The sequence below is a fragment of the Taeniopygia guttata genome, chromosome 30, assembly GCF_048771995.1.
Source record: "Taeniopygia guttata chromosome 30, bTaeGut7.mat, whole genome shotgun sequence".
NCBI classification, from domain to species: domain Eukaryota; kingdom Metazoa; phylum Chordata; class Aves; order Passeriformes; family Estrildidae; genus Taeniopygia; species Taeniopygia guttata.
The window spans coordinates 3,748,150-3,775,738 of record NC_133055.1 but is presented as its reverse complement, the minus strand read 5'-3'; the positions used below and the strand labels follow the sequence as shown (position 1 = coordinate 3,775,738).

The window sequence follows — 27,589 nt, the reverse complement described above, 5'->3', positions numbered from 1 at the left end:
CACGGGACAATTCCACTCTGGCTCTCACTTACACTCACACACTGCCCTGCCTGCCATGGCATTGATGGAAAATACACCAGCTCATAGACTTTAACATTGTTAACCTTTCATTTCTCTACTCAGGCTTGCTTTGCCTTGGCCCTGGGGAAAGAAATGTTAAAGGTTTTCTTAAGGGATGTTACACCACTCAATGGAGATGAGTTTAACACCTCAACACACTGGGAATGGCCCAAAAGATACCCACAAAGATAACACCCAGCAGCAAACCTTCAACCCCAGCAGCAAACAGCAACCAACACCTACCCCAGACACTGCCAGGGCTGCAGACACCTGGTCTGCAAAAGGCTGAGAAGGAAATCAGCACTTCCCACCTCATTAACAGCTGAAGCAAAGAAATCTGCACAACTTGAAACTACAGAACATTAAACCAGTGGATTTAGATTGCTTTAGACTGTATTAAATTAGGGAGAAATCGAGTAAAACCCACGTGTCATGGAACGGTTTTCTCTGCACACCCGGGCTATGTGGGGATGGAATGATTTCTGTTGCACATCCTGGCCAGAGTCAAGAAATGCCTTTACCCTAACACTAAACATATTGGTGGAGTTTTTCGTTTTCCTGCAGCTTCAGTGCAAAGTATATAGCATGAGAATATTTTTTAAAATAATCCTACTTCTATGTCGCTGGTTAGGTTTGGTCAGGGATGTGAGAATGGGTTTTTACTCTGAGAAGAACAAGAAAAAAATTAATGGCCTTGGAACTTTTTTGTGTGTTTTTGTTTCGCTTTTAGCGATGCCAAAATTTTGGTCAGGGTTTTTTGACATTCACCTTTGGGCTGCATTTCGCAAAACTAGAAGAGATTTAAAGGTGCCCTTTTAACTCATAAACATTAAACAGAGGATTTGAAGGGAAAAAAAAAAGCAGCAGGTTGTAGGGGGGCACATGTGAGGCTGCTGAAGCTGCTCTGGAAGAGAAGCTGCATTCCAGGCACCCTAGGAGGAGCTTTAGAAATGCAAATTAACACTGATGGGGCAGAGTGGGGACAATGTACCTGGCTCTTCTTGCCTGGGGCAGGAATTGGCTGATTCCCTCTGCCCCTCACCCCAAGCTCTGCCTGCTTGCACAGATGGAATCTGCACGGCTGAAGGCAGAGCCCATGGTGAGGATCTGACTCTGAAACAGAAATGGCTGAGGCTGCAAAGGGAAACAGCAAATGGAGAATGTTGTGAAAACTTCACTAAAATACGGGGGGGGTCATCCCCCTGCCCACTCCAACATCTGCTGCCACTGTCTGTGCTGTACAGGGTGTATCAGAGCACTGGGGCTTTTGCTAGAACAAGTTCAGGGAAATCAGTTGGAATTCAAGTATTTGATGATGTAATTAGAAAAATGCGGCCAATTGATGAAGCCCCAGCTTGAGGGAGCACCCAAAAATGGGGAAAAGATGAAGGGCCACCAGAACAAATCCTACAACACCATGGACCAGCCCCTGGGAACCCAAACCAATTCATATCAGGAGACAGAGAACCCATTTATAATTTCAATGGCATCATTAGATTAAAAGCTGTCCTCAAAAGAAGAAGCACCCAGACAGCTCCAGCTCCTGACCTTCCTGCTGACCAATCCACTGAAAGAGGAACACAACATTTCACCAGGGGATGGGATCGGATTATCTGTGAGCAGAAAAAACAGGAGTTTGTGGAAAACTAAATGGCTCAAACTGCTGTTGGCAAAGAGACGACAAAGGAAAAGTGCTGAGAAAGATAACAAAGGAAAAAGGAGAGCAGTTTATGTATTGGTCCAAACATGGAAAGGATGGGAATGGGACACACTTTCGTGGCTCCCCGGCACACCAGGGGTTAAACAAATGCTGCTTCTCCTCTTCTGTGCTGCAGCAACTCTCATCTTTTTACCATGCTCCACACCTTGGCAGTGCAGCTCATCCAGCAGCTGAGCCAGGGGATGCAGGTGGCAGCCAGGCCTCCTGATCCACAAACGGCCACAAAAGGACAGGGAATGAGAGCACCGAGAATAATCCCAAAACCAAAGAGGACCCGGGAAGAACAAAACAGAGTTGAGGAGCGAATCTGCCTGGAGATAGGGCCAGGCACCTGTAGATAAGGAAGTAAGGGGAGAAACCATCAGTTCCAATAAATTTCACAAATTGAGCCACACAATTTCTCAAAGTCCCGCTAAATTCCCGAACTTCCAGGAGAACAAAGGCTTAACAGAGCCATGAATATCGGCTGGTATACAAAAGGAGGGTGCATATTAACGAGGACAGGCAGCAGGCGCATCGGGAAGTCTGAACCTTCCAAGGACCTCAGCCCGTGGGCAAAGGCAGAGGGAGATGCGGCCGGGAAAATGAGGATAAAAAGGAGGCTGCGGACTACAACCATGGCAGAGAGCGCACGGCAAATGCCCCACGGCCTCTCCCCCTGCTCAGCAATAAAGTCACTTTTACAGGACTCCTCGCTCTCCTCCGGCCACAGAAACCTCCGGCGAGGGGAATTTCCCCGCACAGTCCCGGCCGCGGGGCAGCCCCCTCTGTCCTACCCACAGCAGCCGGGCCGAGCCAGCGCTGCTCCGGCAGCGGCTCCTGCCCAGGCCCCGGCGGGAAGGAGACCGCGGGCAGCCGCTCCCGCCGCGCCCTCAGCCCGGGGCCAGCACGGGCCGGACACGGCACCACCGACCCGCCGCAGCCCCCTGCCGCCCCCTCCGCCCGCAGCCAGCCCCGAGCCCCCGCAGAACCCAGCGCGGCTCCCACCTGCGCCGGGGCCGCCTCCGAGCTCCGCCGACGCCGCCTCACCGCGCTCCGGCCGCTGCCGCCGCTCCCGGGCCCGCACAGACGCTCCCGGCGCCAATGGCGCCGCTGCCCGCCCACGGCCGCCCTCAGCCCGCCGCCGGGGCCGTGCTGCTCCCCGCTCCCACCAATCAGCGCGCCGCAACCACGACTGACGCCACCAGCGGCCAATGGCAGCGAGCTGGGGGCGGGCTCTGCGCACGGCCCAGACTCGCCCCGCGCTCTCAGGGCCCCCCGCGCTGCGTGAGGGCAAAGCCGGAGATGAGCAACAGCCCCGGGACGGGCCCGGGCCCGAGGCGGGATTGAGCTGCCCACACAAACAAACTTCTCCGCACCTCCCGCCACGGCTTTCCCGGCCCTGCGCCTTCCGTGCCTCCGGCTCTGCGGGAAGCCCGGGAGCCTCACTTCTCCTGCCCCTCATTAGTGCATCGGTGCTTGGCTTTGATTTCCCCCAGAAAGGGAAACCTGCCCAAAGCGCTGTGGGTGAGCGGGGGAGGGGAGAGATTTCTGGCAGAAAACTGCAAAGACTCAGAGCAGGATGAGGAGAAGTCAGTGCAGAGCCTTAAATGCAGCTTTCCCCAGGCCTCCCTGCTCCCAGCTGCACCTCCTCCCCCGGCAGGGCAGGAGACAGGGAATGGGGCCGTGCTCAGCTCATCCCCCGCGGCTTCTCCCTCTGCTCAGGGACAGGAGTCGTTCCCTGCTGCACCCTGCGCTCTCTCCCAGCCGAGACTTCTCCAGGAACTTCTCCGAGCCGAGTCCATCCCCTGGGGCACAGCCCCCTCCAAGTGCTGCAGCGTGGGTCACTGTGCCACGGGCTCGGTCCTGCCAGGCCAGGCTGCTCCAGCGGGGCCCCTCTGCCCGCGGGGTCACAGCCTCCTCTCAGGCATCCCCGAGCTCCAGCCTGGCTCCTCCAGGGGCTGCAGGGGGATCTCTGCATCCCCACGGACCTGCAGGGGGATCTCTGCATCCCCATGGACCTGCAGGGGGATCTCTGCATCCCCACGGACCTGCACGGGGATCTCTGCATCCCCATGGAGCTGCAGGGGGATCTCTGCATCCCCACGGACCTGCAGGGGGATCTGTGCAGCCCCATTGTAATATAAATTGTGGAATAATTCGTGATTATGTAAAATATACATGAAGTCAGTTGTGCTAGTAGAAAAAGATTCTTAAAGTTTTAAAAGACCTGAAGACCCAGCCGGGAAAGACTGGAAACCACAGATGACAGAGAAAGAAAGACCTAATTTACAATTGAAAACACGTGGCTCCCTGCAGAGATGGGCACTTTCCGGGGATACTCCACCAGACGCCCAAGGTGAAAAATGCACATATGTTAGTTTGAATAGTAGTGCTGTATTAACATTTTAATAGTACTGTAAATGTAGTTGTGTAGTTAAATTGAAGCTTTAGTAGTTAAAATAGAAACTATGTATCTGGGTTTTCTTTTAAGGAATGACATACTCGCTTTGACATAACCATCACAGAACACCCAAATCTTCCAAAGAAGAGGAATTTATGGTTTTCTTGTCAGAAGAATCTAATTTCTTCAGGCCTTGCTCAGACTCGAAGACGCCATGGGGATTAAAGGAAATAGTTGGCATATAACAGACGGAGTTTCTTGTTTTAAATAGAATGTATGCATAACCATGAAGGATATATGGATATGCAATAGTGTAGTTTTAGGGGTGATTCCTTTGTTCACAAGGTATGCTTGTTGTGGCTTAAGTGCCCCAGAGCATCTGGACATCCTTAATTCTTTGCTTTTTATTGTCTTGTAATTGTCCTAACCATAAATTTTTATTACTCTAATTGTATTACTATTTTAATAACCATGTTATTATTATTAAAATTTAACAGCCAAGTGATTGGCGTTTTTCACAATTATGGTAGCAAAGGATGGTTTTTAACACCTCTCTGCCGGGGCCTTGGGAGAGTCAGGGTGAGGAAGACGGGTCCTGCCCTATTTAGGCAGCCTCGCTCTGTTCCCCTGGTGTGTGACCAGACACAGGTTATGATCTATGGGCAAAAGGAGACAATAAAACAAAGAAAAGGGAAAGCATTCCCTAAAACCACAGTAATTAGCCCCAAGACTAAAGTATACACGAAGAACCAAGACCCAAGGACAAAGGATAGGTGAGTATTTGTTGGGATGGGGCAGATAAGGGGGGAATGAATGTGTGTGACAGAAGCTGCTGGGTATCCCAGACTTGCCAAGTGATTGCTGTAGTCTCTCATGCTGCTTTTCGTCTTTTTCATGTGAAAAACGGCCAGTAAAGACACCAAGGGAGTGATAAAAAAGAGAGAATCCCTCCCAGAGAAACTGGGACTGGATCTTAGGAAGAAGAGGAGCCCCGTGGAGTGCCGGATTGAGGGATAAGAGTGCCCAAGAGCATCCAGGATTCAAACCTGCTGGGTTGAGGGATTAACATTCCAACAGCACTCAGGGTGTAGATATGTAATGTAGACTGTTTGAAAGTAAAAAGTATCTTCTTGTTGTATGTGAGAGTTAGTGAAAAATAAAAGTGAGTAAATGTAGATGAATGGTAGTATATGTAATGTAGATTGTTTTTTATGAGCTTTTCTTTATCTCCTTGGAGAGAGTGTTAGAGTGTTTCCTGGCAGTCGAAAAGAGAGTATTGCAGAGAAAAATTCCTCACTTGCTGTCCTCCCCCTGCCCTCAACTCTATTCATATTTTGTCCATTCCCTCTTCAAAATACAGATTTGTAAAACTCATGCTCTGTGTCCTCAGATGCCCTTCCCAAATCAAACCTTGGCTTTGTGGCAAATTGCATTGCACTAACTAGCATTGCCTTAAATTTGTTTTGGTGCAGGCAGGGTCACTTTGGAAGTGAGTTGTTGTTTACTTTGTTCCTGCAACCTTTTCAAGCTTGTGAATGGAAAAATTGTGAGAGCAAAATAAGTCTTTATTTTTGCACTGTCAGCTGTGAGTGGCTGGTAGCCTTGGTGGAGGGTGCTGTGAATTACAGGCCTGCAGAACATGCATAACAAAAGTAATTTACTTTGTAAGGAAGTTGAAAAAGGGGGGAGAGGTGATTGGCAGACTCACCTCTCCGGGATGTAGGATTAATGTTAGAAAGTGGACTGATATGTGAATGTGGCTGCTGAAATGTGAAGAGAGAAAAAGAAAGAGAAAGAGAGAGAAAGGGAGAGAGAGAGAGAAAGAGAGCGAAGGGGAGAGCGAAATACACCCCCAAGGTCCCCTCAGCCACAGCTATCTGTAAGTTCTCCCCCATTCCTGCTAGGCAGAGTGACAACAAGGAGGGGGGGAAGTGGGGAAGGACAGAGTTAAACCCAAGGCTGTGAGCAGGACCACCAGTAGAGATAAGATCAAGGCAGAGATTGTGACTCTCACAAAGTGGTTTATTGTCTTAAGCAAGATTTCTTTTTTCTTTCTGATTGCTGTTGTTAAGAAGAGAAGGCTTTTGTTCTGAAGACTAAAAGTCTGTAAGACTAAAACAGTTAAATGTTACCCAAAAAGTAAAAGGCAAGAGATGTGATACATCTCATGTTAAAATTGGCCTGGTCTTTTTTATTTACCTAATTAAAGCTCACAGGAAGAACAATTGGTCTCTGCAGATATTAACACAGCTGGATACAAGAAGAAGAAGTGGCTGTAGAAAAAGAGTTTAGTTAAACCCAGAAAGTTTTAAAGAAAACTAATGGTAAAAGTTCATGCAGTATTGTCTTTCTTTTAACACTGTGTTATTAAGAAATCCTTTCCTGGTACCATTAAAGCAGCAATCCAAACCACGGAAAGAGGGTGAATTCATGCCAGCAAAACCAAAGGACTTGTGAAGAAACTTGAGGAATGGACTATCACATCTAAACTGGGTGATACCAAATTGACTTCCAACCAGGACTGGGTGGTAATGGTTTGGGAAGATCCAAATGATCCAAGGCAGGTACAAAGAATAACACCTCACTGAGAAATAAGGCAAAGCTTGCATCACTGGTTCTAAGCCCTGCCTGAATAAACCCTGAGACGCCTCCGACACCTCCTTGGCAGAGGAACACTGCCACTTCAAACAGGAGGATTGGGAGTGTTTCAGTCAAAGAGTTCTTATAGCCTGGCCTCAGCCTGTGGCTTGTACAGGGAAGAAGGGAAATTGCCATCAGTACTACACTGTATACTTTATTTGATTCATCCCAATACTGGACACGCTAGCTGGGTTACAAGTGAATGTTCAAATTATGGGAATAATTAGTGTTGTAGCTCACAAAATCTATGTTCTTGTTGCAAGAGGTATCGAGTCCTGAATCAATCCCCTATACAGATAGAACCCAAAACAACTGAAGTAATAACTTTGTTTTGTGGATGGGAATTATTAGTGCCTGTTGACTGAGAGATATCTGAGGAACGGTGGGAAGCCACAAATAAGGAGTGTCGAAAAGGACTTGCCTAAAAAAATGAGTAAAAAGGAGTGACCAGGGAAACAGAGGGCAGCCTGGACTGAGCACTGTGCTCACCACCGAGAAGATCACACGTACCTGCTGTGGGAAGCAACCCCACAGGCAGGGGAGGTGGGGTATAAGCCATGCCAGACCTCTGTCATTCCTGTTTCTGTCTCTCATTTGTTGTCTTTTCCCTTCTGAGATACCAGCAAGATCGTGTCCCAAATGCTACAGAAAGTATTACACGGAAAGGAACCAAAGTTCCTTTTTGTTACACACACCCATGTCAACAGCCACAGACCCACCCAAACTGAGTACCTGCAGGCAAAATGGGGAAAAATATTGGATTACAAGGAACTTAGGAAAAAGTAGTAACACTTGGGGCATGGAATGTCCAAAAGGAGAGAGATGGATTTGTTTTACATTTGATCTTAGACATATAGTCCAAGATTCGGTAAAAAGGCAATTAGTAAACAAAAAGGTGAAACCAGCACAGCAGTCTAGCTCTGTATTAACCCCAAATTATATACTGCATCGTATTATAGGACTCCAAGCAGTTATAGAGGAGATAACAAACAAAGCTGCTCAGGCACTGGAATTAATATTGAGTCAGCAAAGCCAAACTATAACTGCAGTGTATTAAAATAGGTTGGCTTTACGCTATTTATTGGCTAAAGAAGGGGGTGTACAGATTGTTGAAAATAGATGGCAATGAGGGCATCATCCTGGAAAAAACAAAGGATATCAGAAAAAAATTATGACCCTGGTATCAGTCCAAAAACAACCAAAGGGAAAATAATGTTAAAAACTAACAGGTGGGGTAATGCATTGAGAATGGGATGGTGGAAGAAATTAGGATTCTTCCTTTTATGTGTTACAAGTGTTTTGATATTTCTTCTTTGTTTAATCCCATGTTTTATTTGATTACCAACAGAGTCCAAAGAATGCAAGAGGATACGAAATATTGCTCAAGCCAAATGATTTATAAAGAATAAGAGGAGGGATTGTGACAAATGCATATTTATGATTGGCTTTTCGCAAGTGTTACAATGAATATTATATGTGTCATGTTAGAAAGTTATGCTGTATTAATTCTCTTACATATTGTGTTAAGTGTAGTTTTAGGTTACAACATAATATTAAAATAGAGACTATGTACGTGGGGGGAGTTTTCTTTTTAGGAATGAGACACTCGCTTCGAGGAACACCTCAATCTTCCAAAGGAGATGAATTTATGGCTTCTTACCAGAAGAAGTTAATTTCTTCAGGCCTTGCTCAGACTCCAGGACGCCAGAGGATTAAAGGAAACAGCTGACGTACAACAGAAAGAGTTTCTTGTTTAGAATAGAATGTATGCATAACCATGAAGGATGTATGAATATGCAACAATTGTATTGGTTTAAGGGTGATTCCTTTATTCACAAGTCATGCTTTTCCTGACTTAGTGTCCAAGAGCATCCGGACGTCCATAATTCTTTGCTTTTTATTGTCTTGTAATTGTCCTAACTCTAAACTTTATTACTCTATTATTTTTATAACCATTTTATTATTATCAAACTTTTAAAATTTTAAAAAACTAGTGGTTGTTGTTTTTCACACCCATGAACCTGCAGAGGGATCTCTGCAGCCCTATTGTTATATGTTATGGAATAATTAGTGATTATGTAAAATATACATGAATAAGTTGTGCTTGTACAAAAAGGTTCTTAAAGGTTTAAAAGACCACAAGCTGCAGCCTTGCAAAGATTGCAAAACCACAGATTGCAGGAGAAAGAAAATCCTAGTTTACAAACGAAAATTTCGGCCATACCCACCAGAGTTGCGCACAAAAATTTGGGAATTTCGCCCAGACCTGCCCGAATCCCGGCGGGGGCGGGTCCCGGCCCCTCGCAGCCCTCACCTGCACAGGTCTTATACTGCATGCTGAGCAACACATTTGATTTGCTTTCTCTTTGCTCTGTTTTTTGGGTTTTTTTTTTTTTTAAGAGCTAACACCAGTGGGTCAGAAGGAACTCTGAACCCAGTGATTCTGACATTTTGGGTGATTCTTGGAGGTGAAAAAACATATTAGCATACAAGACCTCACCTTATTTGCTTTCCTGTCTTAAAACAGCATTGGTTGCAATAAGGTGTTATAAATCCTTTAGTTTTCTGAGCTGCCCTTATTGGAGGCTTTCTGGGAACCTCTTTGCTTTGGTTAGTTTTTATTGCTTATACTATTTTGTTTCTACCCAAGCCTCATGGTCTTTTTTCAGTTTTTCTCACACACAGACTTTCCAGGTCGCAGGTATCAGATGCGATCATTTACAGATAAGCTTTAAGATCTCAGGTTCTGAACTGGCTTGATTAGGAGCCTTCAATTTACACTTGGGGCATGGAACAGCAATACTAGCCCTTCTCACAAACTCTGCATTGTAATAGTACTCATACAAGGCGCCAGCCTCTTAATGCACCAAAAACTCCCAGGAATTGCCTGCGGGCTATTCCGTTTATCACTTTGGCATTTTTCCTTTATTTAACCCCTCTTTTACAAAATCTCAGTCTTTTCTAATTCTCTTCTCGCACAATCTAATTAAAGCATTGTTTCTACTGACACTTATTTCGTTGCCCTGCAAAAGGCTGTGCCTGTTACAGCAAAAACTGATATGCTCACAAACACTGAACCCTGTCCTTATCTAAAATTCAAGGACAGTCTGGACTTAAGTTGTTGTGAGGGAGGAATTCTTGGAATTCCTTTAATTTGTTTTACTACAGTTAAACCTAAATCATTATACTATAGCTCTTCTGCATAAAATGCTACACTTGTTGCAAAAAATATCTTAAAATCTCTATAAATACAACTATATATTCTCAAGAATTAAAATACTATAATGTGGGGGAAGAACCACACAAACTCACTGGGAAACTCACTGGTGGTATCTCTTAAAATGTCCCCTTTTCTCAACACAGCACAGCATAACAGCACACAGTAAAATTTCAGTAATCCAAGTCCGAACCACTGGGGCAGAGGAACCCCCCCAGTTCGTCTAGCCACTGTTCAAATGCACACAAATCACCGCCTTTAAACACAGTGAACGTCCTCAGCCCCGTTTCTCCGCTTGTTTCCCTTCCCCGCGGGCACTCAGGCCCAGGAGCGAGGCCGGGCCCTGCCGGCTCTGAGGGACTGCCCAGCAGTGCTGCTCTGGCACCCCAGGGCCCTCTCAGTCCGGCCCTTTATCGCACACCAGCGCTCCTTGGCTGTCTCCGCAGGTGGCAAGCGAGGCAGAGCGGAGCCCCTCCAGGGAAATTCCCCGGGTGTGCCAAGGAGGTCTGTTCTACCCCCTGCCCCTGCGAGGACAGAAAATCTCCTGCCTGGCTCGCCATGATGAAACGCGGATGAAAATCAAACCCTACAATTTTAATAAAGATTTGTAGGGAATGGGTATGTTTATTTATAGCACTGTGGACGCATGTCAGGACTTACTGCCCTTTAATGGACATGCGTCCACAGCGTTATAAAAAATCATACCCATTCCCTACAAATCTTTATTAAAATTGTAGGGTTTAATTTTTCATCAGTGTTTCACTCCCCAGGAGCAGGAAAATCCCCATTCCCTGTTTCCTTGTGGCTGCAGCCTGGAACATCCACTCAGAATGATGAACTTTCTGACAGCCCTGCTGAATGACACCAGCACAAGGTTGGTGAAAAAGGGAGTAAAATGTGTTTTGATAGGAAATTACCAAATTATTTCTTTCTGTCGCATTATTTTTAGTCCATTGCAGTTCTGTTTTCACAGTGCCACCTTCTCAGCTGATTGTGTTTGTGTCCTCCTCTCTCTCCTGCGTCTCCTTGCCTGCTCTGTTTCTCTCTCAGTGTTTCCCTTGATCCAGGGCAGCTCCCACCAAAGGCCCTGCCCTGATTTCATTCCCAATCCATGAGCTACAACAACCATGGGTGAAGTTATGAAGGCTGGCTTCCAGGAGGCCCTGAGGTGTCACAATGCTCCCTTGGTGACACCAGGCCCTGAAGGGTCAGAATGGTCTCCATGGTTCCATCAGGCCCCACAGAGCCATGGTGGTCTCTGGGTCCATGAAGCCCCGCGGTGTCACCATGGCCCCTTGGTTCCATGGGCTCCAGTGGTGCCACAATGATCCCCTTGGTTCCATGAGGTGCCCACAGTGTCACAGTGATCTCCATGGGAAGGAAAGAGCCGAGCCCCAGTGTGGCAAGGGGCAGCCAGAGTTGATGGTACTGGCAGATTTTGTCTTGGAGCAACCCTTGGATATAGGGAATTTTAGAGGTGGAACCCCAATTTCAGCCATTTCTGTGAAGGATGGTTCTTTTCCATAGGAAGGAAAGCACAGACCTTTTGTTCCAAAACAGAAGAGGAGAGAGGTGGCTCCTGAGAGGCTGAACCAACCAGACCTGTTTGTCCTGGCGGCTTTTATCATATGGAATTTGGGAGGAGGAATTTCAATTTTGACCATGGACCCCTTGAGAAGAAAGAAGGTTCGCTTCCATTCGAAGGAAGGCACAGAGCCCCAGTGTTTTGAGGCAGGTGAGAGGCAGCTCCCAAGAGGCCAAGGGCAGCCAGACCTGTCTGTCCTGGCAGCTTTCACTTGGGAACAATCCTTAGATGTACAGAGTTTTGGAGGTGGAATCCCAGTCTTGGCCATGGGTGCCTGGTCAGGATGGAAGGTTTTTCCCTATAGAAATGAAAAACACAAAATCCAAGTGTTCTGGAAGAAGATTAGAGGTGGGCACCCTTAGGCCAAGCCAGCCAGACCTGACTCTCCTGGCACCTTTTGTCTAGGGGCTATCCTTGGACATAGGGCATTTTGGAGGTGGAATCTCAGTTTTGGCTGTGGGTGCCTGGACAGGAAGAAGAGTTCTTTTCATTAGGAAGGAAAGCACAGAGCCCCAGTGTTTCAGAGGCACATGAGTGCCAGACCTCAGGAAGCCAAGGCCAGCCAGACTTGTCAGTCCTGGCAGCTTTTGTCTGGGAGCTATCCTTGGATATAGGGAATTCTGGAGGCAGATCCCGAGTTTTGGCCATGGGTGCCTGGTCAAGAAGGATGTTTTTTTCCCATAAGAAAGAAAAGCACATGGTTCCAGTGTTTGAAAGGCAGATGAGAGGTGGTCCCGAGTGGCCAAGCCTGCCAGAGCTGTCTCTCCTGGCAGATTTAATCTGGAAAAAATCTTTGCAGTTAAGAAAATTTGCAGAAGGAATCCCACTTTTGGCCGTAGAACCCTGGAGGAGAAGGACAGTTCTCTCCCATAGGAAGGAAAGCCCAGAGCCCCAGTGCTTCAGGGGCAGATGAGAAGTATCCCTTGACATGCCAAGGTCAGCCAGACCTGTCAGGTGGTCCCCAGGAGGCCCAGCCAGCCAGACCTGTTCCATGTTCCCTTGGTTCCATGGACCCCACAGTGTCACAGTGGTCTCCTTGGTTCCATGAGGCCCTGGAGTGTCACAATGTTCCCCTTGCTTCTGCAGTGTCACAATGGCCCTGTGCTTCCATGAGGCCTTGCAATGTCACAATAATTTCGTGGTTCCACAGAGCCCTGATGTGTCACAATGGCCCCTGGGCTCCGTGTGCCCTCGCTGTGTCACAGCGGCTCCTCTGTGACACTGCGGGCTGCACAAGGTCACCATGGACCCTTGGTTCCTTGGGGTCACCGAGTTCACAATGGTCTTTATTGATTCCATGAGGCAGCACAGTGTCACAATGGCCCCTTGGTTCCATGAGGTTCCGTAGTGTCACCATGGTGTCCTTGGACCTGCATTGTCACAACTGACCTGTGGTAATCACATATCCTCTGAGCAGAGAGAGAGCTCTCCCAGGAATTTCCTGGGTAGCTGTGAGAAGCTGTGAGAAAGCTCAGAGAAAAGAATGAGAAACAATTCTTATCTTCACCTGCTGCACCTGTTGTTGTGCACATGTGGAATGTGTTATGGAGATTTGTTTACCAAAGGGCGATTTCTTAATTGGCCAATGGTGACAGTGCTTGGATTTCAATTAACCAATCTCGTCTGTCTGTATCTGTAGCAGTCAGAAGCCCTGTAAGGCCTCACTGGGGATCAATTACCTAAGAGAAGAAATCCTGAGTCATGATGACTGGACCAAAGAAGCCCCTCTTCCACATTTGGACCCTTGTTATCTCTCTGTAAGACCATGGCTCACATTCGCCCTGACCCTGGCAACTGGACAATTTCCAACACTCCTGTACCCATTTCTGCCCAGTTTGGCAGAAGAGCTGTCACTGTCCCTTTGACAGGAGCTGCCAATAAAGACACGGCTGTGGAACCGCATACAGCCTTCTCTCTCTCTCATCCCTGTGTCTGCCGAGGCAGTTAGCGAGCAAAGAGCTGAAATCACTAAGAGCTGAATTCACCAAAGAGCTGAAATCACTCCAGAGCTGCTCGCTAAGTTTGCCCGCGCCTGGGAGTCTGCCTGAGGGACCTGGACAGGCTGAGCCCATCAGCCCAGCGCTATCCGGCACACCAGCGAAAGCCGGGGTTGGACGGACCCCTGGGAGCCCAGGTTGCATTACACTAACGGAGTACTGGCATCCTGGCACCCCTGAGAGCAGCATTCCTCATGAATTGTCACTGCCTCGGGCGGCGATGGCCCCTTGAAGGTAACTCCTCCGTTGTAGAAGTTTTCTGAAGAGGCATCTGATGAACCTCCATATCCTCATCTGGGATGAAATCTTCAGGAGTTGGATGGCAGACCACTCACCCAGCAGTTCCTTGACCCACATTCGGCTGAAGACGTGTAAGTTTAAAACAGCCTTTTTGCGCCCTTTTATCTTGGGTCCCTTTTTAGTTTTTGTTTTTTGTTTTGTTTGGTTTTTTTTTCCTTTTACTGCTGGGGGGGGGGGGGGGTAGGGGAAAGGGAACGATACTGAAATGGGATCAAAATCTAGTAAATTAAAATGATCCCAGAATGAGAGAGACTTATATTTACAAATCCTAGAAATCCTATCTGCTAACAGCTTTTCTTTCTTTAAAGGCAATCTTTCAAATACTAACTAGAAAAAAATTATATAATAGATTGTTTTCCAGTTTCCAGATACTAATACGCACACTATTGGTTTGGATTCTTTTTGGGATACAGTAGGGACAAGAATATACACTTTCCAGATTAATGAAAACTTTTCTGCAACTAAGTTTCTACCTCTATTTCACTCAACTACTAAAGCAGTCGAAAATACAAATTCTCTGCAGCTTCCTTCTGCTGAGGAAATTCCACCCTTATCTTTCTCAACAGACACTGTCCCTTCAAATGCTAATTTGCCAGATAACATTCCTCTCTCAGTGCCTGGGACGGGGAACACAGACATTGTACCACCCCACCCACCCGCGGGGTCCGTGGAGCCCACCCATCCCTCGCTCCCCTCGGACGCGGCGAGCGCGGATTCCGCTCCGCGGTCCCGCAACACGCGGCGCGCTGCGCGCCCCGTGCCCCGCTCAGTGTTGGGCTGTACCTGTGTCGGTTTCCATCGGGAACGCCCTGCCTCACCCCAAAACCTCCGCGCAGCCACCGTGACTCCCCCAGCCCTGCAGCCGTGCCTCCCAGCCCCGCTGCGGCTCTCCCCAGCCCGCTCCCATCCCTGCCTGCCTGCCCGCCGCAGCCCCGCCGGGATGGCAGCAGCTCCCCCAGCCCCACCGCCTCCTCTGCCCCGCTCCTCCCTTGCCCTCATCCCCAAGCGCTGCACCCACCCACCCACCCTCAGCGCCCCCCGAGCGGCACCTCCGAGACCCCCACGGGGGCACCCCACTTCCCCACGCACCTCAGCCCTGCGCAGGCTGTGCCACAGTGGCGCTGCCATTGCCGCTCCACTGCTGCCTCCCTCTAGCCAAGCCCAGCCAGCTGCCCCCTCACACTCTGTCCAGCCCCCCACACCCCTGCCAACCCTCGCTCCAACACGCCCAACAAAGCGTAGTGCACCTCCTGCTCGCTCTCACTCCTCATCTGAGCACAGTGAGTCTGATAGTGACACAGGGGACACTGATCCATGGGCTCTAATCAAAATGGAAGCCACTCGGGCAGGGGATTGGGAACAAGCTCAGAGAATTTCTGCCTTCCCAGCAATTTATATAAAGGGGAAAAGAGGTGGGGCCACCGCTAAAACAACGTGTGAACCTAACACAAATAAAGAACTGGTGCAACTATGAAATATAGCCAAAGAATAGGGTAGAAGTTCACCTATTTTCAGAAATTCCTGGAAGCTCTTTTCAGCACATATTTTAGTACCTCACGACCTTAAAAACATTGCCCACTGCCTTCTTTCCCCGGCAGAATATATGCTATGGGAAAGGCACTGGAAGAGACAATTTAAAACTTTATCAGACATCTATGCACAAGATGCAAATAGGCCAGATTTTACAGTCCAACAGCTGGCTGGAGAAAGGGATTTACAGAAACCCTGTGACCAAGCTAACACCTTACTTAAGGCAACATTACAAGACTTGGCTATTGCAGCAAAAACCTCCTTGCTCCTTACCCCAGATGACTCTACCCCTACCCAACACTTCTCTAGTATTAAACAAGGAGTAGATGAAAGCTTTATCAAGTTTGTAGACAGAATTAAAGATGCTCTGGAAAAACATAGAGAGCACAGAGGCAAGAAAAGAACTATTGTGCCAGCTTGCCTTATCACATGCAAATGAACAATGTAAAGCAATTCTGAGGCCCTACCCTTGGATACAGAACCCACCAGAGAGCAAATGGTGGAAAGCTGTACACGTCATCTGTCCTCTGAAAACACAGTGGCCCAAGCAGTTGCAAAGGGCATTGCAGAAGGAGTTTCTGGTGCAGTTGCAGCAGTAACTTCCAAAGACCAGGCCTGCTGCTACCACTGTGGGGAATTTGGACATTTTATAAAGGACTGTCCGGACAGGTTACCTACCCAAAACCCCCAAAACACCTACCAAAGACCCCAGAACCAGCAGCACTACCAGCAAAGTTCAGGAAACTTCCAGTGGAGCGCGGCCAGGCCCCGCGCAAAGGCAACAAATCAAAAGCCATCCAGATCCAGCCACAGAGCATCCCAGGAGATTCCAGGCCACATGGAGAGGATCCAACCCACTGAGCGATACAGATGGGAACATGGCGCCAGTTGGTAACTGCTTTGTCCATTGACTTTAATAATAAGGATGTTTAGTGTGTTCCCACAGGAAAGCATGGGCCAAAAGGGGCTTTTTTTGACATTTTAGTTATAGATGACACTCTCCATGGCCTAGAGGAAATCTTTGTTGTTCCAAAAGTACAAACAGTGCACCCAGGACAAGAAATCTCAGTCCAGCTGTGCTGCACGGACTCACAATTTTTCCTTTCATGAGGAATTCTGATTGCACAAGCCTTTCTACTCCCAAAGAATCACAGGGAACAGCTTCCTCTCAACCCTACAGCAATGTGGGCACAAATTGTGGGACCAAGTAAGCCTAACATCGAGTGTGGTCTATCCTACAGAGGAGAGAAGATCCACCTCCCAGGGATGCTGGACACTGGTGCGGATGTGGCCATCATTGCTCACTCGGAATGGCCGGCACACTGGGAACTACAACTGGTGCAATTACACTGCTCAGGTGATCTCTGCATCCTCTCTCCACCCCAAAGTATTACCCAAGGGAACGTTTCTCATCTGTGGTAACCGACTATGGGCTGGGAACCCCTCACGGCTCCAGGGAGGTCCCTGTAGCCTTGGAAAACTTTCTACCCTTACTCCAAATATCACCTTGTTAAGTAATTGGAAAAAAGAAAGCAAATTAAAACACTACAAAAGATCCTACACGGAATTTGATGAAAATTCCAATCCAAAATTATATGATGGAACAAACCAAAAAAGATTGCAGTCTCCCTCTTCCTACCCTGGGTAGCAGCAGCTAAAGCCTTTGGTGAAATAAATCACTTAGGGTGCTGGCTCAGTAAGCAAGCCAACGCTACCTCTGCCAGCCTAAGTGATCTTTTAAAGGAAGAAGAAACCACGAGACATGCATCACTTCAAAATCGAGCAGTGATTGACTTCCTACTGCTAGCCCACAGACATAGCTGCCAAGACTTTGAAGGGATGCGTTGCATCAATCTCCCTTCACGCTCGGAATCCATCCACGCAAACATCCAGAAACTGAAGGAACTTGTGAAAGACTTAAAAGTAGAAAGCAACCCAGACTGGGTCAATGACCTTTTCGGTCAGAGGGGATTAAAGGGATGGGGTACCATCTTTGGCTAAGGGAATTTTGTGGATTTTCATTGTAATTGTCATTGTGTTAGCTATGTTCTCATGCCTTGTCCACTGTCTTGAAAGAACTATAGGGCAAGCCTTTTTACTAAATACAGAAAGTGGAGTTGTACCAGTCAGAGGCCCTGCAAGGCCTCCCTGGCGGTCACTCACCTAAGATAAGAAATGCCTAAGTCACGGTGACTGGACCAAAGAAGCCCCTCTTCTGCATTTCAGACCCTTCTTACCTCTCTGTAACAAGGCTATCGGTCGTATTCTTCTCAACTCTGGAGACTGGACAATTTCTGACACCCCAGTACCCCATATAAACACCCATTTCTGCCCAGTTTACAGAAGAGCTGTCACTGCATCCCTTCAGATGAGCTGGCAATAAAGGACATTGCTGTGGAACCACATACATATTTCCTCTCTCTATCCCTGTGTGTCTGCAAGGATTTGCAAGCACAGAGCAAATTCACCAAGAACAGAACTCACAGAGCTGAAATCACTCCAGAGGTGCTCGCTAAGTTGCCTGTGGCTGGGAGCTGAGCCGAGGGACCCAGACAGGCTGAGCCTGACAGCGCAGCGCTATCCGGACACCCACGGCAGCGGCAGCCTGGGGGTCAGATGGACCCCTGGGACCCCAGGCTGCATTAACCAGGAGTGACTGGGATCACAGAGGAACCATAAAGGAAGTTACTGCAATAATACTGGGACTGTCTGGGAGTGACTGGAATCATACTGGGAGTGACTGGAATCATACTGGGTGACTTGGAGTGACTGGGACCTTACTGGGGGCAAATGGTTCCATAATGAGAGTGACTGGGTTCATACTGGGATCATACTGGGAAGGACTGGAACCATACTGGGAGTGCCTGGAACTATTATAGGGGTGAATGGGAACACCTGGGAACATGCTGGGATCATGCTGGGATCACACTGGGAGTGACCAGGATGATACTGGGATCACACTGAGTGTAACTGGATGTGAGTGGGACCATACTGGGGGTGACTGGGAGCCACAGGGCCCATGCTGGGAGTGGCCTGGGGGGAACTGGGGGAACTGGCCCAGCTGGGGCTCAGGGTTGTTCTCCCCCAGGGCTGCCCCGGGTCCTGCTGCCACACCTGGCCCCACAGAGCCGAGGGACAGGGCACAGCTGAGGGACAGGGGACAGGGACAGGGGACAGGGCACAGGGACAGGGCACAGCCAGGGAACACAACCTGGCCGAGGGACACTGAGCCCCAGCACTTTGGGCTGTTGCCCTTGGGCTCCCAGCACAGGCCCAGGGGCAGAATCCCCTCCAGAAACTGTTGTTTGCTTTCAGCTCTGCTCTGGAACATTCCCCAGGTGCCCCTGCAGTGGCTGCAGCCCAGCCAGGTGCCCGGGGCCACCAAAGCCGCTCCGGCAGTGCCCTCCTGCCCCGGGCAGGGCACGGAACACCCAAGGAAAGGCTCGTGCTGGGCTCAGGGCAGGGACAGGGCACTCCCCTGGTGCTGCCACAGGCACAGCAGAGCCGGCCTGGGCAAAGGATTGGGATCGATGTCCCATGGAATCCCAGCAGGGATTACTTCTCATTGCACTGCTCTCATTGGATTGGTCATCAATTCCAATCATTTCCCCATGGAATTCCCATGGCAGTGGGTTAGGGAGTAGGTCCATCCATGGAATTCTCACCTGACTGGGATGAGAGTGAGATCTGGCCATGGAAATTCCATGGCAATTCCTGCATTCCCAAGTCCCCCATTCCTGAATCCCCCATTCCCATAGGAATTGCCCTTTCCTTCCTACACCCACCTTTGTGCTCCAGAGCCTCCCGACCATATCTGATGTATTTTGGGGGCCTTTCCACACAGGTGTGTCCCAGGTAATGCTTCATCTGCTCCACCATGATCCCTCTGGATTCCCAGCACCTCTGGGATATCCAGACGGCACCACTGGACACTGCAAAGCTCCCGAATCCCAGCAGGAAAGAGATGAAATCCCAGCCCTCGTAGCCGTACTGGTGGGATCCATGGATGCTCCATTGGACGGGAGGTCACAGCTGGAAACCCCCTGCACTGTGTGGAGACCTGGGAACGAGGAGAGAACGGACCCATGGAGTCGTGTCCCAGCCCCTGGGAGCCCCTTGGAGCTCCCTGGATTCCCATCCCAGCCCCATAGATCCCCCCCATCCCCAGAGATCCCATCCCAGCCCCTCAGAGTCCTCCACTCCCACAGATCCCAGCCCAGCCCCCGGCTCCCCCCACTGCCCCTGCTCTGGTTGTACCGGCCCCGTCTCCAGGTCACTGTCAGCCACGGGCCAGTTCCTGTCCTTGAGCAGGGTCTGGATATCCCAATGTCCCAGCTCTGGCTATCCCAATATCCCAGCTCTGGCTGTCCCAATATCCCAGCTCTGGCTGTCCCAATATCCCAGCTCTGGCTATCCCAATATCCCAGCTCTGGCTGTCCCAATATCCCAGCTCTGGCTGTCCCAATATGCCAGCTCTGGCTATCCCAATATCCCAGCTTTGGCTATCCCAATATCCCAGCTCTGGCTGTCCCAATATCCCAGCTCTGGCTGTCCCAATATCCCAGCTCTGGCTGTCCCAATATCCCAGCTCAGCTCCCACCCCCATCCCCGGTGTCTGTGCCTCCATCCAGCCCCGCTCGCTGCCGCAGAGCTCGCAGAGGGTCCCGTCCACGTCCCCCACAATCAAGGACTGGGGGACCCCCGGGCCGGGCTCTGACAGCGCCACTTCCAGGAACTGCAGGGAGTGGAGAACTGGGGGGACACAGAGATTTGGGGGAGCTGAGGGGGCTGAGAGTTTGGGGATCCAGGGGGCCCACAGGCCAAGGAAAGGGGGGACATGAAGAGATGGCAGAGCTGGGAAGGAGGTTCAGGGGCTGAGAGCCAAGGAAAGGGGGTGCAGGGACTGGGAGAGCTGGGATGGGGTGTCCATGGAATCCTGTGCCCAGGAAAGGGGGTGCCAGGGCTCCTGAACATGAGGAAAGGAGGGGCTGGGGGCTGGGAAAGGCAGGAATGGGGGCCCAGGGGTCCCAGGTCAGGGAAAAGGGTGGGGCTGGGGGCTGGGAGAAGTGTGGGATGGGAACATGTTCTTTTGGTGCCGGATAAGGGGGTGCAGAGGGGTCTCAGTGCCGGGCAAAGGGGTAAAAGGGTGTCTTGGTTCTCAGGAATGGGGGTGCAGGGGGGTCTCAGGGGTCCTTGAGCCCAGGAAAGGGGAGTCCAGGGTTTCCCAAAAAGGGGTACCAGGGTGGGGACACCCGGGGTGTTCGGGAAGGGGGAGTTCAGAGTGTCTCTGGCTTTGCACAAAGGTGGGGCTGGGGGCTGGGAAAGGCAGGAATGGGGGTCCAAGGTGTTCCAAGGCGTTCCAGGATCAGGCACACGGGAAATCTAGAGGCTGGGAGCAGGGAAAAGGGGAGCAGAGGGCCCTGATGTCCGGAAATGGGGGATTCAGGGGGGTCCCTGTGCAGGATAAGGGGAGCAGAGGGGGTCCCGTTGCCGGCAATGGCGATTCAGGGTCCCGGTGCCCGGGGTCCCACTCCCCCCTCGCCCGCCAGGAGCGCCCCCAGCCCCAGCGCTGGAGCCACCGCGCTGCTCCTCCTCACTCCCAGTATGATCCCAGTATGATCCCAGTAGGATCAGTCACCCAGGAGCTGCTCCCAGTATGATCCCAGTACAGCCCAGTCACTCCTGGCATCCCCCCACCCCTCTCTGCGTTCCGACCTGTCCCGGCTCCATCCCCGCCCCTCCCGCGGCTGCGGGGAGGAGGAGGAGGAGGGAGGAAGAGGCGGAGCGGCAGCGGGAGCAGCAGGAGGAGCGGGGAGGATGAACCGCGGGGCTCCGGCTCTGCCTGAACTCGCAGCACCCCGGGAGCGTCGCCCCCATCCCGCAGGTGCCCGGGCAGGGGGAGCTGGCCCCAAATATCCCGGGGCTCCCTGGGTTTGGGGTTTTTGGGGGGATGTTTGGAGCTGGCGGGGCTCCAAGGCCGAGCCGCAGCTGCCCTCGGGGGGACATCGGGGGTCCCCGGGAGGTGTTTTTGGGGGGTCCCGGTGCGGGTGGCGGCAGAGCCCCGGCGGGGCCGGGGGGATGCGGGTCCCCCCGCGGTGCGGGTTGGGCTTCCCGGCCGGGCCCTCCGAGCTCTGCCGGGGCCGCGTGGGGACCGCGCGGGAGCGGCGGGAGCGGCGGGGGGACCCCGGATTTGGGGAGCCCCGGGAGAGCCGCGGCTTCCCTGGGCGGGAGCGCAGAGAGAGGAGAGCCCCAGGAGCCCCAGCGGGGACCCCGAGAGGAGGGACCCCTGGCAGTGCCGGCACCCGGCAATGGGGGTGCTGGGGCTGGAGGGGCGGCATGGCCGGGAAAGGGGTTCGGGGGTACCGGGGCCGCCAGGGGCTGCTCCCAGCAGGTGCCCAGTTCCTACCCCTGTGTGCTTCCAGTTTCCTGGGCACTCCCAGGATGAGCCCAGTCAGTCCCAGTATCACCCTGGTCACTTCCCCTCACTCCCTGCAGGATCCCTGTTTCTCCCAGTATGAGCCCAGTCATTCTCAGTCATTCCCCATTGTGACGCTATTTGCCCCCAGCAAGTCCCAGTTGCTCCCACTTTTCTCCGGTGTGTTCCCGCTTCTCCCAGTTGCTCCTAGTATAGTCCCAGTCACTCCCAGTATGATCCCAATATGAGTCCAGTATGATCCCAGTCTGCCCCAGCAGGGCCCCAGTCACTCACACTTGCCCCCAGCATGGTCCCAGTTGCCCCCAGCACATTCCCAGTGGCTCCCAGTGTGGTCCCAGTCACCACCTGCATGTTCTTAGGTACTCCCAGTACATCCCAGTTGCCTGGAACATTCCCAGAGTCTTTCCCAGTTACCTCAGCATGGTTCAGCTGCCCCCAGTTTTATCACAGTCACTGCCAGTACATCCCAGTTGTCACCTGCATGACTCCTGTCATTCCCAGTTGCTCCCAGTTGCTCTCAGGGTGTGTGCATTTGGCTCCCAGCATGGGCCTGGCAGCTCCCAGTAACCCCAGTCAGGGTCCCTTGGCACCCACTGTAATCCCAGAATGATCCCAGTCACTCCCAGTATGATGCCAGTGCCCCCCAGTGTGATCCCAGTTGCTCCCTGTCAATGCCAACATGACCCCAGTAACCACCAGTATGATCCCTATGACTCCCAGTCTCTCCCAGTATATCCCAGTCACTCCCAGCATACTCCCAGTCCCTCCCACTTCCTCCCAGTTACTTTCAGCATGATTCCAGTTGTTCACAGCCACTCCCAGTCAATCCCAGTATGATTCCAGTCACCCTCCATGGACCTGGCTCCTCCCAGTCTCACCCAGCATGGACCCGGCTGCTCTCACTGTGATCCCAGTATGATCCCAGTTGCTGCCAGAATGGTTGCAGTTGTTCCCAGTTCCTCCCAGTATGATCCCAGGTGTCCCTAGAATAGTCCCAGTCCCTCTCAGCATGGTCCCACTCACTCTCAGCTGTCCCCAGCATGGTCCCAGCTGTTCCCAGTGTGGTTCCAGTCCCCCCAGTATGGTCACAGACACTCCCAGTATATTCCAGTTGGCCCAGTAAGGTTCTGGTGACCTTAGAATGATCCCAGTCTTTCCCAGTTACTCCCAGTTGCCTCCAGCATGATCCCAGTTTCTGGCAGTTGCCCAAAGTGTGGTCCCAGTCGCTCCCAGTATGAACCCAGTTTCCCCATTTGTGGTCTCAGTCCCCTCAGCACGGTTCCAGTACCTTCCAGTTGGTCCCAGTTGCTTCCAATGTGTCCAGATTTTCCTCCCAACATGGGCCCAGTAGCTCCCAGTGACCCCCAGCCAGGATCCATTCACACCTGCTGGAATCCCAGTGGCTCCCAGGATGGTCCCAGCTGCACCCAGTCCCCCCCAGTATGGTTCCAGTCACTCCCAGTATGATTCCAGCCCTGCCCAGAATGACTCCCTGTCACTCCCAGTGTGGGCCCAGTTGCTCCCAGTCACCTCCAGCATGGTTCCAGTCACAGCCAGCACACTTCCAGTCATTCCCAGTATGATGCCAGCCAGTCCCAGTAGGATCCCAGTATGAATCCAGCATGGGCACAGCTGCTCCCATTATCATCCACTGTGGTTCCAGTTGCTCCCATTTACCCCCACTGTGGTTTCAGTCTCTCCTAGTGTATCCCAGTTGCTCCCACCATGTTCCCAGTCACTCCAGTTGTCCTCAATTGCTTCCAGCCTGATCCCAGTTGCTCCAAGTAAGATCCAGTAGGATCCCAGTTGCCCCCAGCATGCTTTCAGTTGCTTCCTGTTCTCCCCAGTGTGATCCCAGTTGCCCCCAGTTGTCCCTTGTATCAACCCCATCACTCCCCATATGATCCCAGTTGCTCCCAGCATGGTCCCAGTCATGCCCAGTTGTCCCCAGTGTAGACCCACTCACTTCCACTCGCTCTCAGTTCTCCCCAGCATGGTCCCCGTTGTTCCCAGTGTGTTCCCAGTCACCCCAGTAAGGTTACAGACATCCCCAGTAAATCCCAGTTGCCTTCAGCATCTCTGTGGTCATTCCCAGACACTCCCAGTGATCGCAGTAAGGTGCTTGTTATCCCAGTATGATCTCAGTCATGCCCAGTATGTCCCAGTTGTCTCCAGCCTGCATCCAGTCATTCCCAATTCCTCCAGTTTGCTTGCAGCATGATCCCAGTTGCTCCCAGTTGTTCTCAGTTGCTCCCAGTAGCCCAAAGTGGGATCCCAGTTGCTCCCTTTCATCACCAGTATGAGCCCAGTAACCTCCAGTATGATCCTTGTCACATGCCAGCACTCCCAGTATGGTCCCAGTATAATCCCAGTAACTTCCAATCACTCGCAGTATGGTCCCAGTTGCCTCCAGCTACATCAGCCCAGTCAATCCCAGTATGATGCCATTTGCTCCCAGAGTGCTCCAAGTTGCTCCCAGTCACCCCCAGTACAGGGATGCTGTGCATGGTGTGTTCCCAGTCACTCTCAGACACTCCCAGTATTAGTCCAGTCCCTCCCAGTATGATCCAGAGATGATGCCGGTGTGCTCCCAGTCAGTGCCAATATGAACCAGTTGTGCTCCACATGGTTCCAGTTGCCCCTTTCACCCTCACTGTCCCTCCCAGTCTCTCACAGTGTCCCCCCGTTCCTTCCAGCATATTCCCACTCACTCCCAGTTCCTTCCAGCACGATCCCATTTGCTCACAACCGCTCCCAGTCAGCCTCAGTGTCGTGGCACTCACTGCCAGTATGATCCCAGTCACCTCCAGCATGATCCCAGTATAAGCCCAGTCATTTCCAGTCATCCCCAGCAGGCACCCAGTGACTCCCAGTATATCCCATTTGCCCCCAGCATGGTCTCAGTTGGCCCCTGTAGGCTCCTACTCTGTGTCAGTATGATCCCAGTACGATCCCAGTCTCCCTCGGGGTGACTGCAGTCTGCCCTGGCATGGGCCCAGCTGCTCCCAGTATGATTCCAGTACAATCCCAGTACAAACCAGTCCTTCCCAGTGCTGCCACTCCTGGCATCCCCGAGCCCTCTCTGCGTTCCCCCCTCCTGATCTCCTGAGAGGAGCCCCAAGGGCCGGCAGTGCCCAGGCAGGGTCCCCAGGCAGCCCCAGTTTGGATGTGCAGCCCCCAGTTTCCCCAGTTTGCCTCTCCTTTGGCCCGGGCCGGGTTCCCCCCTGGAACAGCGGCTGGGAGGAGCCGAGAGCCCCGCGCTGCCCATCCCGACCTGTCCCGGCTCCATCCCCACTCCTGCCGCGGGCTGCCGGGGCTGCGGGAACGGGAACCGAGGGTGTCACTGCTGCTGGGGGAGGAGGAGGAGGGAGGGAAGGGCAGGGATGAAGGAGGAGCGGGAGGCGGGGATGGGGAGGAGGAGGAGGAGGAGGGGGTATGGAAGGGGAGGGATGGAAGAGGAGAAGGAGGTGGGGATAGCGAGGGGCAGGAGGAGGAGGAAGGGGGATGGAAGGGAAGGGATAAAGGAGGACAGGCAGGAGGGGACGGGACACAGGAGGAGGAGGAGCGATGGAAGATGAGGGATGAGGGAGCAGAAGGCGGTGGGGTTAGAGAGCAGGAGGAGGGGGAAGGAAGGGCAGGGAGAGAAGGGCAGGGATGGAGGAGGAGCGGGAGGTGGGCTTAGGGAGGAGGAGGAGGAGGAGGGGGGATGGAAGAGGAGGGGCGTCAGGAAGAGGAAGAGGAGGTTGAAAGGCGTATGGAGCAGAGCAGAGAGAAGCGCGCGGTCAGCCCAGCCTGAATTCACAGCCCCCACCTGTGGGATCATTGCCCCCCATCCCGCAGGTGAGCGGGGAGGGGGAGCTCGGGCCAGGTCTCCTGGGGGTGCCTGGGTTGTGTTTTTTGGGTGGATGTTTGGAGAAGGAAGAACTGCAAAGCGGAGCGGAAAAGGCCCTTTGGGGGGACTCCTTGGAGCCCCTGCAGCCCAGAGCAGGAAAGAAGGGGAGAAGGGAGCCCGGGAGCCCAAACAGCCCCGGCACCCCTGAATGGGGAGAGCCAAGAGGGGGGAGCTTTTGGGATTGCTGGGACTCCCGGCAGCCTGGGGAGGGCAGACAGCGAGGAGAAGGGGGACCCCCAATCCAAGTGTGACCCCAGCAGCTGGGACAGGGGGGAGTCCCGAACAGCAAAGGGGAGGGAGCAGGGACGGGGAACTCCTGGGAGGCTTTTTCAGGGCTGGATCTCGGTTTTTGGGAGGTTTTTATGGAGCCCAGGAGGGCAAGGACTTGTAGAGATGGACTGGGACAGAGGGAGCTTCCAACTCAACATGCTCATCCCTTGTTTTCCCCAAACCAGGATTATCCCATTCCCAGCCCCTGGGAGGCTGCGAGGAAGAGGAAGAGCCTCTCCTTGTCCTTCCTCCCCCAGGGCAGGAGCTGAGGATGGAGAGCAGGGAGGACAAATCCCCGCGGCAGAACCTGGTGGGAGAGGCCGTTTTGAGCGGCTCCACAGCACAGGAACCCGACGGGGAGGAAAAGCCCCGGAGATCCCGCACGAGGAGGGGCTGCAAACGCAGATCGCGGGGATCTGAGGGGGAAAGACCCACCCTGGGCCGGGGAGGTGGCTGGAGATCGAGCCAGAGCTCGGAGCTGGGGGTCCCTGAGCAGCTCCATGATGGGGAGAAGCCCCACAAGTGCTCGGAGTGTGGGAAGGGCTTCACGTGGAGGTCTGAGCTGATTCTGCACCAGAGGACCCACACTGGGGAGAGGCCCTACGAGTGTTCTGAGTGTGGGAAGAGGTTCAGCCAGAGCTCCAGCTTGATCAGGCACCAGAAGATCCACACTGGGGAACGGCCCTACGAGTGTTCCAAGTGTGGGAAGAGGTTTCAGACCAGCTCCTGTCTCCTCCAGCACTATTGGGTTCACAGGGAGGAGAGGCCCTTCTGCTGCCCCGACTGCGGGAAGGGATGCAGGGACAACTCAGAACTCATTCAGCATCGCCGCATCCACACTGGTGAGAGGCCCTACGAGTGTGGGGAGTGTGGGAAGAGGTTCAGCCGTAGCTCCAGCCTGATCAAGCACCAGAGGACCCACACTGGGGAGAGGCCCTATGAGTGTTCTGAGTGTGGGAAGAGGTTTCAGACCAGCTCCTGTCTCCTCCGGCACTATCGGAGTCACACGGAGGAGAGGCCCTTCCGCTGCCCCGACTGTGGGAAGGGATTCAGGCAGAACTCCAACCTCACCACACACCGGCGCATCCACAGTGGGGAGAGGCCCTACGAGTGTCCCCGGTGTGGGAAGAGATTCTCACAGAGCTCTCACTTGACCCAACACCAACGGAGGCACCGGTAAGGGAAGCCCTGCGAGTGCCCCGAGTGCGAGAAGAGCTAAACTCCATCCCCCACTGGGGGACCCACATTGGGCACAGCCCTGGTGATCCACATTCCCTGTGATCCATGTTGGGAACACACCTGGCTGCTTCTCCTTTAGTGTTGACCTTTATTTTTTTCTCTTTTCAATCTCTCTGCACTCCAAAAGCCAAGAGGGATCGATCTTTCACCTCAAAACCACTCACATCCCAGTGAAAACAACTGAATTTTAACCACAGAGCCTTAATCCCACCTCAAATTGCTTGTGTCCACCACAAAAAAAAACAACTTAATCCCACACCAAACACTCTTGATTCCACAGCTGCCAGGGTGAGATGCGGTTGGGAGGAGATTGGGAGAAG

General features: G+C 52.2%; 1 pseudogene; it reads left to right on the top strand.

The window, feature by feature from the left end:
• Positions 1 to 27,340, top strand: part of LOC140680880 (uncharacterized) — a 122,312-nt pseudogene extending 94,972 nt beyond the window's left edge.
• The last annotated feature ends 249 nt before the right edge of the window (positions 27,341 to 27,589 follow it).